General features: G+C 41.8%; 1 long non-coding RNA gene across 2 annotated transcripts; it reads left to right on the top strand.

The window, feature by feature from the left end:
- The first annotated feature begins 1,319 nt into the window (after nt 1–1,319).
- On the top strand, nt 1,320–7,195 carry LOC138109697 (uncharacterized). 2 transcript variants are annotated; one of them, XR_011150660.1, is made up of 3 exons: nt 1,320–1,762; nt 2,560–2,638; nt 5,651–7,195. It is a non-coding gene; the product is annotated as an uncharacterized lncRNA (long non-coding RNA). The 2 variants fall into 2 exon arrangements; XR_011150661.1 differs by lacking the exon at nt 1,320–1,762 and having other exon boundaries at nt 1,782–2,638; nt 5,651–5,768; nt 5,913–7,195.
- Nucleotides 7,196–13,499: the final 6,304 nt, after the last annotated feature.

Genomic DNA, 13,499 nt, shown 5'->3' with positions numbered 1-13,499 from the left:
TAAAGCAATTCACTAGGAAAATGCACAATGCAACAAATCTGTTCTCCCAATTTTAGATGCTCCATCTCTCCTTAGTGCCCTACTCCAAGGTCTAAACTGCAGTGGTACTTCAGGTAGTCCCAGCTGGAGCAAGGCACTCAGGGAAAGTGAAGACTGCTGACCTGAGCTGCACAGGATTCAGGCTGTGTCCAGCAACATTTCCTCTGCAACACAAGTCATTCTTATTGTGTCAGCTCAGGACATTGGGAAAGCAGAATATTTAGAAATGGGATATCATGTCCAACTTACCATCATAATTGTTTGGGAGGAGAGAGACAACTGCTGTGCTTTTTCTGCTTAGCCAGGAATGAACCTGCCATTTTGGATTTTAAAACTAATTAATCATGGCTCCAATCACTTTTGATCACTAAGCAAATCTTTCATTCCATTCCATCCTTTGTAAAGCTTTATTAAAAGCAAGAGTCAGATTTTTAAGATCTGTTGGTTGGTTTTGAGAGCTATTGTCTTCCAGAAATAGCAGTTTCAGAGGTCAACGTGTGCTGGCAAAGGCGAGCACAGCAAAACTCCCAGTGAACTGCAGCATCTGCCCTGTGGAAGTGGCTGCTCTCCTCATGGAGCACGACATCATTCTATCATTGTTTCATTCAGCTTTCCAGTCTTAGAGAAAGCTTCAAACTGCTGACTTAAAAGAGGGGATCCCTTGCCAGAAAGCATTGAGAGAGATTACAGGACAGACTGGACTCTCAGCAAGGCAGCTTGAAGGATATTTGCTGAACTTCCTACAATCACAGCTAGTCTTGTGCTAGGAGAAGGTTTTAATGTGTTTTCTTGCCCCTGCACATGCACAGGATTTAGAGCAGCTGGCAGGATTAAACACTTACCATTCCTTTCCTGCTGCACCAACAGTTTTTGCCATCTGTATGTTAATAGCCTTAGCTTTATAACATTCAGTGTTATAATTGTCTCTGGGAGCTGAAAGATGACTGAAATATAAGCCTTTATAAAATGAGCATTTTCCAAGTCACTGTGCCATGAAGGAGTCACTTAAGCTCACTGGAAAAAAAAAGATACCAGTTCAGAACTCCAGGTGAACTCAAAAACAAAGGAGAAAAGAAGATCATACAATTAGGTTGCAAATGTCTCATTCTGTTCTGTTGAATCAGTGCTTCAGTGGGACGAATGGCTCAAAACTGTGCTAGAAAGCCCCAGAAGAAACCCAAATCCACTCCAGACTCAGTTTATACCCATACTAAGCCTGACAAGAGCTTGCCTGAGCAATTAGTGCAGGTGCCTATTAAGCAGGTGGCTGCCTTGTAGGTCCTGCAACGCGGAAAGCCTGTTAGCCTACCTTGAACACCAGGTGTCAGTGGAAATGGCTGCATGGAAAGGCCGACAGCTCCACCAGACTTGCAGGGTGAATGGAAATACTTAAGTTCACTTGCATTTGCAGAATGGCACAGCTGAGTTCAAGTCAGTCCCCAACTCTTAAAGCTCTGAAATAACCATGCAAAATTGTAGGGTAGTTATTAACACTGCTGGGGGAAGTAATGCTGTCAGAACCTCTCAACAGGTTCATCTGTTCTTTTCTTGATCTTCTTCCTGCTTTAAGAAGGCTGATGATAAACAGAGGATGATACTCTTTTGCCTACTGAGAGATCCTGTGTATTGAAGCTGCAACTCAATCATCTGGGAAGCTTTTCAGAAGTCTTCAGCACTGCAGAAAAATTTAGCGTGGATTAGCTTCCAGCTGGGAAAATAATAGGTAGAAGTTTTGTGCCTTTATTCATGGGAGAACAAGTACATGGATATTTAGATACAAAATGGTATCAATTTCTTCTCTGTGTATAAGTAATTGACGATAACTTGATGTAGGGGAAGTTGGTAATGATTTTGAAACTCAGGCCTGTACCTGCAACACTGTATGCCTAAATCTTTTTGCCTCATACATATATTTAGCCTTACTCCTTCAACCCAGAAGAGCAGAGAAATTACTACACCGAGCATTCTTATCTGAAAATTTACTTCTACGTTGCTATAGTATTTGCAGCACCTAAAGTTAGAAAGAGAAACAAAAGCTTGGGGTTTAAATTCCATAGCCTGTTACAGTCTATTTAAATCACTGCAGATCAAAACCCTATGTAGCCACTGTGAATTATGCTGGAAATGAGAAAAACCTGTGATTGTCTTGCCCAGAAATTTAAAGTGATGCCAGTAATAGTTTCACAGTGTTTTGGCTCAAGCTGAGCATGCTTAAAACAAAATTATGCACGTGGTACTCCTACAGCTCAGGCCCAGCAGCCCCCTTGCACAGAGCCCTTTTGGGAATTTTGTGATAATCTCAGGAGTGTGCTCTTTTTCCCAAAGAAAAAGAGCACTATGCCAGGTTCTCAGCACCAAAAGAAAATTTAGTTCCCTGAGTGCTGTGCAGGACAAGCTACCCTTTTCTGTCAGCTGGGGCTTGGGCAGGTCAGGACTGGGGCAGGGATCTGACAGAATAACAGCTTACAGCTGAGCAAGGGGGTAGGTAGGATCCTGCACTGAGCTGTTGTGTTCCTCAAGGAAAAGAAGCCACAGCAGTGCATTTTCTTACTGCACTTGGGAATTTATGATGGATGTGCACTTTTGAAAGATCTGTCAGGTAAGGGAATACCATTTTTATGTGACTTTTTTTCTGAGGTAGCTTTGGCATTCCTTTAAGTATGCTAGTGTACTTTAAGCATCCTTGGTTCTTGCAAGGACTGGGTACAAGGACTGGTGCTCTAGTTCTTCCACGTATTGTGTACCAGCAGGTCAGTTCTCACAGCCAATGCCAGTGAAGAGCATTTAAGCCAATGTTCTGGTCCATGATGTGGATAAAGTGAGGGTTAAATTCTGGCTGCAGAAATCTTGTTGGAGAAGGTGAAAAAAACAACTTATTTGTAGCTGAATGGTTTGAGCACAAAGTACTGGTTGTTTACTTGCTATGTAAACTGAGACATATGAATGCCCAAGCTCTGCTTTTTTTTCCTTTCATGTTTGTAATTTTTCAGCGGTTTTCCCAAGCTATTATTCTTGCACCCGACAGGTTGTACTCTATTGTGGGAGGAATAAGCCTGAAATGTTGTCCCAGAATATCCCTCTCTGTCAACATCAAGGGTTTTTTCAGTAGGTGCAGAAAACGTCACTGTTGGGAAGGAGACAAAATGGTCCACTCTAATTTTTTTCTAACTGAGGGAAAAGGAAGTGCCTATGCAAAGGGTGTATGGGGGTAGGGGGAAAGTTAGGAGTGAAAAAAATTCATATTTACATTCTGGGATGAGGAAATGAATGATATTCCCCAACACTCCAGTTGATAGTACCACAGTGGTAGCTGATTAGAAGAGGAAGCATTTATGTTAATGATCTTATTTTGTGATTCAATTTCTTTCAACTTCTACCATCTGTTTTAAAATTCATGTTTCTGTTAGGACGCTAATAAGTACATGTGGTTTAATGCTGCATGCTAGTCACCAGTAGCTCTCTCTGCTTTAAATTAAAATTGTATTTTGCCTCAACCTGGTCTGCTAGATATGGTCCCCATTGGAATTACAGTTTCTGAGAAATGGTGGAGAGTGAAGGATTCACAGCAAGATATGTTTGCATGTCTCTTCTGCTTTATTTGGAAATAGTCCATCTAAAATGACGCTGAACTTTGTGATGTTTGGAATTGTGTTTTGGGCCAGGGGGCTCATTTATAGTAGGCCAGTGTATGGTTTTCTTCATAAGCTGCTGCATGGCAGTTTTCATGATTTAAAGTGGCACTGTTTAGGCATTTCCTTCAGCTAATAAGTGAAAATTTATCTGGCTATAACCAAACACAAGTCTTCCAAAATGGGAAGTTAATTTGTTGGTGAATGTGAAGCTTCTTCCCAAGCAAGGAAGGAAGTCAGTGGTTTTGAACAGTTGCATGAAACTCTTATCAAAGAGGTGATGGTGAATGCTTTGCATTTGGGTTTTGTAGAAAATTTTTAAAACCTAAGACCTTTGATGGCTATGGCACAAAACTAGCATGATGGTGGAAGTTTTCAGCAACATCACCTCCCCCCTCCCCCCCCCCCCCAAACCTGAGAGTTTAAATTTTCACTTAAGACTTTTCTGCAATAGAAGAGCTTGTGTGAATGTGTGTGAAGCATTTATTTATGTGCAGCTGTTCAAACTGATGGCACAGAATAGGCAGGGAAGAGGAGCAAATGTGGTGTCCTCAGCTCAGTCACACAACAGAAACTCTTTTTTTCTGATAGCCATGTGAGTTGCCATCTCTTTCCTCTAGAGCCTCTAAAAAGCAAAGAACACAGTTAAATGCTCAATTTGGCTGGTTCCTGCAGATCTCTGACTCACCTCTGCTAAAATTAGCTAATCTTCATTTGTAACTTGGTGATCAATAAACACAGTTAAAAAACCTAAAGACCAATCAACATCAAGGGAAGGTGGTGATATTTTTTTTTTTTCTTGAAGGAAAACTTGAAAATTAGTGCCATTTACTGGTACCTCTGATAGTGTCACAAGATGGACTGTGGATGAGCAAGCTGCAGTATTTTGTATTTCTCCCTGGTGTCACCTCAGCTTCGCTGCTGCTGGGTGATATGTGAAAACATATAAACCCTATGCAGGGATTTTTGATGCAGGTTTGAATCCCAGGAGACAGTACCTTTGTTTTATAGCAGGTGCTGGCCAGTGTAAAAATGTAAAAGTTAACATTAACCTTGCCATTTAAACTCTTAGTGACAGACATAATCATTATTAGTTTAACCAAATTTAACAAACTTCAATAAATACATATTTTTAAATTTGAGGTCTTTCAATTAGTTGTTTTCATGTGAAGCCTTTCTCTCTTTGAAGGTGATTATTGATATAATAGTTTTTGCATCTGAAATAACAGCTGCACTAGCCAGGAGAGTTATAACTGGTTTTCTGCTATAGAAAAATAGACACATCTTCCCAAAACCGTGGATTATTTTTCCTAAGTGATCCTTAAGTCAATTTTAACTTAGTTCAGTTCATAGTTGGACATTAATACTAAGCAGCTGAAGAAGATCCCTGGATTTGCATTTTTATGTCTTTTTTAGAACCAAAAAAATTCATCATGACGAAGTTCATTTTGAATGTAGTAATAGAACTTAATCAGAAATAACTGTCTTTAATTCTTAATATTAGAAATCATATACAAGTCTTACATCTTAAAAAAACCTCATTTGCAAAGAGGATTAGATGGGATCTTCTAATTCTTATTCCATTTCATCTGCTTTACTACTAAACTATAAATACTCATTTGAATTATGTCACACTCACCATGCACCTGATCCCAAGAAATGCTGAGTGTCTGGGCCCATGTGGACTACCACTGATGTCCTGCTCCAGCATCACTCCTGCTTTCTGAGCTGCCTGCTTTAGCCAGAGCTCTTCTGCCCTCTCTTGTTTTTTATATAACCTGATATTGGTTATATGCAGTAAGTGTTTCTTCCGAGCTGGCCTCCAGCACATTGCAGCTCTTTTGATGTTTGTGCTGGAAAAGGATGCCACAGCTGCAGCAGATTTCACAGGGCATCAAGCCTGTGGGGCAGGCCTGCACTTAGATTTCTACTTTGTGTATTCACTCAGGCCTTACATGTGTGCAACTAATTCTGTGTTTCAGGAGGCATTGTATAACACGAAGGGAGATAAAAATTGCAGGTGTTTGTGTCCTGCTGCCGGTCATGGGGAGGAGGAGAGAACACTCACAGAAAAATCTGGGATTTCAACACCAGTACTGAGTGAGTCATGCAATGTAACCACAGCTAAAATTTGTCCACTCGAGGTGTCACCAGCCCCCACCATTTGAGAATATAGACTCTTGGGGAAACTGATGAGAACTCTGCTTTGGCACATGTCATAGTCAGTTTTCCTGGGCCTTGCAGGAATAGGCTCTGAGCCACATGTGGCACCTTTGGAGCAGCAGGATACCCTGGGGGCTTCTGACTGTACAAACACAGGGACACAACCAGACACAGAGTGGGGAAACCAAGGAAGTCATGAAGGAAGAAAACAGCTGGAAGCTGTTTGCACTGAAGAACAGCTCAGCTGATGTACCATTACCCCCAGTCTCCCACAGAGGTTTTCCCTAAGAAAGTGGGAGCCATTGCTTGAGATGAGATGGACAGCATTGCTGGAGAAGGTCTGGTGGTGGCCAACTGCTCTTTCTTGGGAACAGACTGGAGGGAGTCAGAGGCTTGGTAAGTTGGAAGCAGTGCCCTTGCTGACTGAGGCAGGTTGAGCCAGGGAACTTGCCTGTGCTTGTGTGTCTCTGCTGCTACATTTGACAGATAGCTCTGCTCAGACAACTTGTAAAGACAAATAGAAACAGTCTTGGAAAGGTGGGAGGCAAACTAAATGGATGAAAAATACCCAACGAGTCCTGTGTTCATCAAACCATGCACTTACTGCAGTACTACAAACTTCTGAGGCACCTCAAATCGCACTAAAATAATATACAGCATGCTTGAAAAAATTTTCTTTTTCTTCTGGTTTTTGAGATGCCACAGTTCCCCTGAGGCATATTTACAAGTTTCCTTTGTAACTAGCTTAGTAAGAAAACATTACTTAATTGGTTAGAGAGGGTTTTATTTTAGCTGCAGCAGCCAAAGCTCAAAGTAAACCCCATGACAAAAAGTTTCAACATATTGATAAAAGCTAGTGGTGTTGGGGTTTTAATCAATTATGTATGTATTAGGAAATAACAAGGTTAGCCCTTTCTTTTAGTAAAGGGGGGGGGGAGGAGGCAAGATTACTGCCTGTGAACTTCAGTGAATAGACAGCTATGTAACTGTCTCAGGAAGAGCACAGAGGAGTAAAACTGGCCGTAATTAAACCTTGGTTGGAAAGTGTGAGAAAGTACCAACTCAGAAGAGAAGCTCTGGGAAAAACCCTCATCATAGTAACTGAGCAGTGGTGGTCAGCAAGAGGAAGGTGGCTTGGCTCATGGAGGGAACAGAATTGGGTGCTCCACATCTTTCATGTGAAGCATTTTTAGAGGTTTCCTGGTCTTCCTAAAAAGAGAAACCTCTACTGTGGCAGCTCGCTGGTGGTGCTTGTTTGAAAAGAGCAAAGAGCTGCTAAATCAAGTCCAAAATATTTCAGTTGTCTCATTTTATCTCCATAGTAAGAGACTGAAAGTTTCTTTGAGATGCAAACCAACAGTGGTCTATACAGTACCTAACTATGTATCTAATAAAATGCATAATTATATTTGTTAGATTGAGCCTTTTGTCAGCATGCTGGGATGCTGATCAGGCATGATTTCAGGAGATGCAAAAAAGACTGAAGAAAAATAATTCTAACCTGTTTAATTCTAGCTTGTGTCTTGGCTGTTGCTCTGTGTTTAAATCATTAAACACTTCACAGACTTATTTTTTTCTGGTCACATCAAACAGATACTCTTTGATACAGCTCATGAAAGAGGAAACTGGATTTCAGCTATGCCCTCTAAATGAAGACTTGTACAATCATTTCCTACAAATTATGGTGTAGTAAATGCAATTAATATTGTCATGTGATTCCAAAGTGACCTTTCACAGTCTCCAGCAAACAGGCTTGCTCTCACAAATGTACTGCTCTCAAAAGCTAATGCGTGTGCTAGATGTATTAAATTGAAAAATATCATCTGCTTTCTCCTCACCCCAAGCTGCCACCAAGCTATAACAAGTTATTACAAAAAATGGTGCAGGTCTTTGAGCCTTCAGGATTCAGGTGTACTGCTTGCTGGCGTGTCAGCCTGCTGCGGGGACACCCTTGCAGCTCTTTACACTACATCCTCCACTGGAAACTTCCACACATACACCAGCACTACAGTGTTGCCAGCTCTGCAGCCCCCAGAGCAGCTAGCTAGGGATGCAATTTATACCTTTTGGATACATTAGGAGGAGTACACAAATGTGATTTTATATGGTGTCTTGATTTTAAACATCATGAGACTCATTTTAATTCAAGCCAGATTAAAGTTAAAGCACACAAAAATATTTTACTTATTAAACTCCTACAGTTTACAGAGGTTTTTGAAGATGCAGGATGGAAAGGAAACTGCATGCAGTCAAGATGTCACATGAGACAATCTTTAAAAGGTTTCTCTTCCCACAGCCCAGTGAGAAGCAGACTTACTCCACATGCATTGCCAGGACTCCTGCTGTGCTGAACATCCTTTGTCCTTGAGAAGCAACCTTGGGAGGTATCTCAAACGGAGAGCGAAGGGGTGCCTGATGGTTTCCCCTCCCTGTAATTCATGGCTTGAACTGATGAGAAGGATGCAAGGAAATCCTTCAATCTCACACCTTCCTGCTTTTGCAAATATTTTATTTCCAAACTTTGTTACCTTCTGGAAATGCTGGTGATGTTGATCATGGCCAGCTATTGCCATCTTCCATCTGGATAACCAATGGATTTTATTTGGCTTTTCTTCCATGTTTGGTTTTACTTCTGTGTGTCCTCAGTCAAGCTAGGTCAGACCTCTGAAGATCTGTAGTCCAACCCTCGCTCCAACATGACCAACATCTAAGTCAAATCAGGCACTAGGGATCTTGTCCAGGGGAGTTTTGAGAATCCGCAAGGATAGATTTGACATGCTCCCCAGGCATCGTCTTGCAATGCTTAACCACCTTCACTGGAGGGAAGGGAAAAGCAAGGTTAATTGGAATTTCTCTTGCTCCTCCTATGACCATTGCTTCTTGTGTTTTCACTGTGTACCTCTGAGAAGGACCTTCCGTCCAGCTCTCCCCATCCTAGTGCTGGTGGCAGCCAGGCCACCAGCCACCACAGGCTGAGCAGCTCCCTGTGGCTCCTCGTGCCTGGAGTGCTCCAGCACTCGACCATCACAGTAGCTCCCCATTGAGTCCCCTCTCTCCTCTGTACATGTACAGACAGAGTGCTGCAGCTACCCAGCAGGATAGCTGGTCTCCCAGTTTATGTGGAATCCTTTCCCCCACATGCTGAATCCATTTTTTTGCATGACCCACATTTTCCTCAGTTGCATCCTACACTGCTGTGTAGGCAAGATTAGTGCCTATGTCTTGCTGAGGATGGCACTTGACAGTAGAGAAGTACTTCAGAGTGGTGCTGGGGTGATTTGGGATGAGTGAGCTCTTCCATCCTCTTGTGGCATTCTATGTGTAAATAATATGCATTTGACATAGCATTCTTGTATACACCAGCTGGGATGATGTTCCCTCAGTAGATCAAAAGGCTGTGACTTCATGTCTTTCCTAATGTAGCCAAAACTTGACAGGTTATTGCTGAAGATGCATACTATTTATAGTTTTACTTATTGCCTTACTATTTAGTTCTGAACTCATGGTGACTACTGACGAAAATAACACTGTATTTTTAAATACTCTCCAGTAGGCTTCTCCTAATTTTTTTTTTAATGGGAATTTTAAAACAGTTGCTTCTTTCCTTTTCAGGAGGAGCAAAAAAACACCAAAGAGCATATTTCTAATCCAGTACCTCTTAAAAAAATTAATAATAAAATTTCAGCATTGAAATATCAGCTTACTGAAGTCAATAGCAGCAATTTTCTTGCTGAGCTTTTTTTTACACTCCTTTTCCACTAAAGGAAGAAGGTTGAATCAGTCAGAAATGTGAGTATGTTGCCTGTGGGGAATTCAGTTTAATTCAGTGAAATCCTTCCCTGAGACAGAATAATGTCTTCCCTCCTCTTTTGAACCCATTTTTTAACCTATTTCAATTGCATACATGATCTGAGATTATGCAAGTGTGGTATCAGAGAAACACCTCCACACTGGCAATATTACTTAGACTGTAGGATGCTTCCCTGTCCCATGGCTGTCACCACAGGGTGAATCCATCAGGATCTTTTCCAATTCTCTTAATGAGTTAGGGGGAAGTGAATGGAGGTAGGGAAATACCACAGGATGGACCCTGCCACAGCAAGCAATCTTACTCCTCTTTCCTTGCCGCTTCCATCTCATGAGTAAACTCCTCCATGCTGTAGCAGTGACCATCTTCTTCCACAACTGAACAGACTTCAAGCCTGAGGAGAGCGGACTGAGAATTGGGGAAAGGAAAGGAGGCAGGGGTAGGCTTTGTCCTCAGTGTACAACAGCTTGGATAAGTCTTTTGTAATCTACCTACAGCAGACTACACATGCAGAAGGGGAGGTAAATTATTGGGAGCACAGAGCTACAACTCGCCGAGATTACTTACATCTAAAGGCTGAATTGGCACTATCTGCACTAAAACCTATCAATCAAATCCTTTTGGCTCAGGTAAGTATTCCTGATGAAATTTGAGGGGCAAGAGACATAGGAGATGGTGCTCCTGCTGTAGGGCTATCCCTTGGGAGTGGCTTCCTTCCCCTGACTAGCACAAGCTGGCACTCTGAGCACAATGGTGCCCTGCCCGGCACCCAGGTGTGCCTCATTTTTCACATCCCAGGCTACTGCAACATTATAGTTCATCTGTCTGGGCCAATGAGGTCTGATATTTAGAATGGCTTTTTTTTTTTCGTTTTCTTGGTCAGATGAATCTCTTAGCCAAAGAGTTAGAATTGTTACTTTTCATAGTCATCTTTTAAAAGTTCATTTTCTGTGCCTATGTGTTGAGACCCCGGTTCAAAGTAACAGCAGTGTAACGAGTTGCTCCTGCTGGAGAGAAGCCAGGGGAGCTAGTCAAAATGCAGTGAGAACTGATAGAATCTGGCTGCCTTGGTGCCTTGAAAGGCAGTCTTAATTTCTTTTAAAATTGGAAGTTACCAAATCCCTACCTTTTGAGCATTCATTGTACAATTTTGGGGTTTTGCATATTGTCTTGGGGTGACCTTATGATGTGTATCCCATATTGCTGCCCTATGCCCAGAAATTAATTCCTGTGCCTTTCTATGCCTCTAAACTGAGCCTGAGAGGGGGAAGGAAAAAACTGAGAAAAACTTTTTCCAAAGCAGTTTGCAGCTCGTTCAGGGTCACACACAGATAGCAATTGGTTTTTCCAGCTGCAGAAGGGGAGGGAGGAAGCACCCGGCTTGCTGCGCCCAGAACAGTTTTTTTTGGCCAGTGGTTCAGCTGCTTTGTTCTCCGGAGAGAGACCGAGGGTTGAATTTTTCCCTCCCTGGAATTTCGGATTTTCTTCCTTTTCTGCTGGACTGCTTCAACCTCAGAGCACATCAGGAGGACTTTCCACCAAGCACAGAGGGCCTGGCCCTGGGCCAAGCCCCAGCTCTGAGGAGACCAAAGGGAGGACTCGAACACCTTCCCAGGTTTTTCCTCCACAGCGAAAGATTTTATTATTTAGCATTATTTTCCTTTTCCCGTGTGTTTGGTAAATAAATAGTTTTATCTTCTTCACTTTCCTTTGAGGAAAATGTATTTTTTCCCGAGCCTGGTGGGGGAGGGGTGGTTGTGCCTTCTCTCAGAGGATATATTTCTAAATTTGGCCAAACCAGTACACATATTTACAGTCCTTTATTGTCCCTGGGGTTCCCACTAAGGCAGGCATTTCCATGGAGCTGCCTTTAGATGCCTTGGGGACCTGGCAATGGCAGCATCCCCAGACCCTGCTCAGGAGGGCAGCACCCTTCTCTGTGCCCTGGGTTTCACCTGTGTAGGTCAGGATATTGCTGGTTCTGTTCTGCCCCTCAGTTTTCTCCACTATACTTGCCTTCAACAGCAAAAAAAAATTAAAAAATCTTCAAGCCAAGCCTTGCTTCTTTGCCCTTTGCCTGGATATTTCAGGGTATGGAAATATAAGCATTTGTCTGAGGTTTATTAGGTGTGCACGTTTTTCAAAAGCAGATGTTAAACATTTGACATTGAGTTTTGGCTCTGGAGGTGCTCTACCGAATGCAGGCTCTGGTCCATCACAGATGAACAAAGCCATGGCAGACTTGAGACTGCTTTTGTTGTCCTTTAGAGTTAGTGAATGATAGATGTTCACTTGCAAAAACTGATTAATTAGTTGCAGAACAGAGGCTTTGTTCAGTGAAAATCTATTCTGAAATGTTATCGCAATGAGTGTCTTTGATTATGATAGTATGAATAAGTACTTTGTGAAAAAACAAGATTATAAAATAGGCTCACGTTCACATGAGAGTCTGTTTCTTGAAAGCCTCTAGAATCATTCACTTAGTATCAGGTATTGCAAAGTTGGAGATAAAAGTAGCCAACATTAAAAAAAAGAGACTATCTTCCATTTCATAAAGCTGTATGTTAATTGAATAATCAGAGCTCTCATTGTCTCCCTAGTTTAAATTACCTTTTGTCATCCTGTCATCATTGGCTGATATGAGTAATGCCTGTTACAGATTGCTCTCAGTCTGGTACCTTGCACGTACAAGGATTCATTATGATACCATGTTTCATCTCTCCCATAACTGCTGCTTTTAGTGCTATCGCTGAGCTCAGCTACCTTCAAAGCCTAGCTTGAGCCACTGACTTTTTTCCCATGATTTCTATCAGGATTTAGTTTGATAGGGATAGTGTGGTCATATCAGAAATTCAGTTTAATGGTAACGAGGTTTTGAAAGCTGTGCTGATTGAAAAAATTAGAAGATGGGCTTTTCCCCTGTCAGGCTTGCACTCACATTCTTCCCAGTTCAGCACAAGTCTGCACATGGTGTGAAACTTCTAGTTCCAAAAAAAGCCCAGTAGAAATTTCTGGAGGAACCTAACACAGAAGTCACAAGAAAGCCTGTTTCTTGGGGACTTTTTCCCATATTATAGGATAATTACTCAAGGATAGGATCTGATTCAAATAGGACTTGATTAAGAACTGGCTTTAATGTTTTGATGGGATATCTAAGAAATCACTGCCTTTGTTTTGCTCTCCAAAATTTTGATGTGTATCTACTAGAAAAAAACAGTTGTAGAATTATCTCTTTGTCCCTTACTAAATTAGTGCTTAGGCAAATATTCATGTTTAGCTTTATAATCTTTTCTCAAACAGTTGTCCCTCTAGAACTACCACCCTTTTGACACTTTTCTCCAAGCTATATGTGAATGTCTTTGTTTTGGATAGTTTTTCCTCAGAGGTAATATTTTCGTATTTTCAGGTCAAGGCATCATGTTACTGTCTGTCCTGCAATCTTAAATTTTTCTCAGTGATGACTGGAACATTTCCAAGTCAAGGGCAATTTGTAGCCCTAATAATGCATTTCTTTTCTGATTTAGGTCAGGTTTTAGGTATGTGTTGCAAATAAATGTACCAAATATTTATTTCTAGTTTGGGTTGATGTTTGCTTTAAACCTTGTTTACAACCCTTTTGGTTCTCCACTGCTAACTTAGCAGCACAATTACAGAGGCTGATCTACCTTGAAGGCTGGCAAGGGCTTTGCAAGCCCTCTGTTATCTCTTTCAGCAGGGGATCTGGAATTATCCCAACTCTTTGACATCCTGTCTTTCCTGCAGTCAGATATTTGAAACCTCTCTCTCCCTTTCTCTGAACTCCGTGGTGCATCAAGGACTGTGCTTAACCAGGTCCGGGTAGTCTAATGCCTCTGGGCATC

The sequence above is a fragment of the Aphelocoma coerulescens genome, chromosome 4, assembly GCF_041296385.1.
Source record: "Aphelocoma coerulescens isolate FSJ_1873_10779 chromosome 4, UR_Acoe_1.0, whole genome shotgun sequence".
In the NCBI taxonomy this organism is placed as follows: Eukaryota; Metazoa; Chordata; class Aves; order Passeriformes; family Corvidae; genus Aphelocoma; species Aphelocoma coerulescens.
The sequence above is the reverse complement of the archived record's forward strand: the minus strand, read 5'-3'. Positions and strand labels throughout refer to the sequence as shown.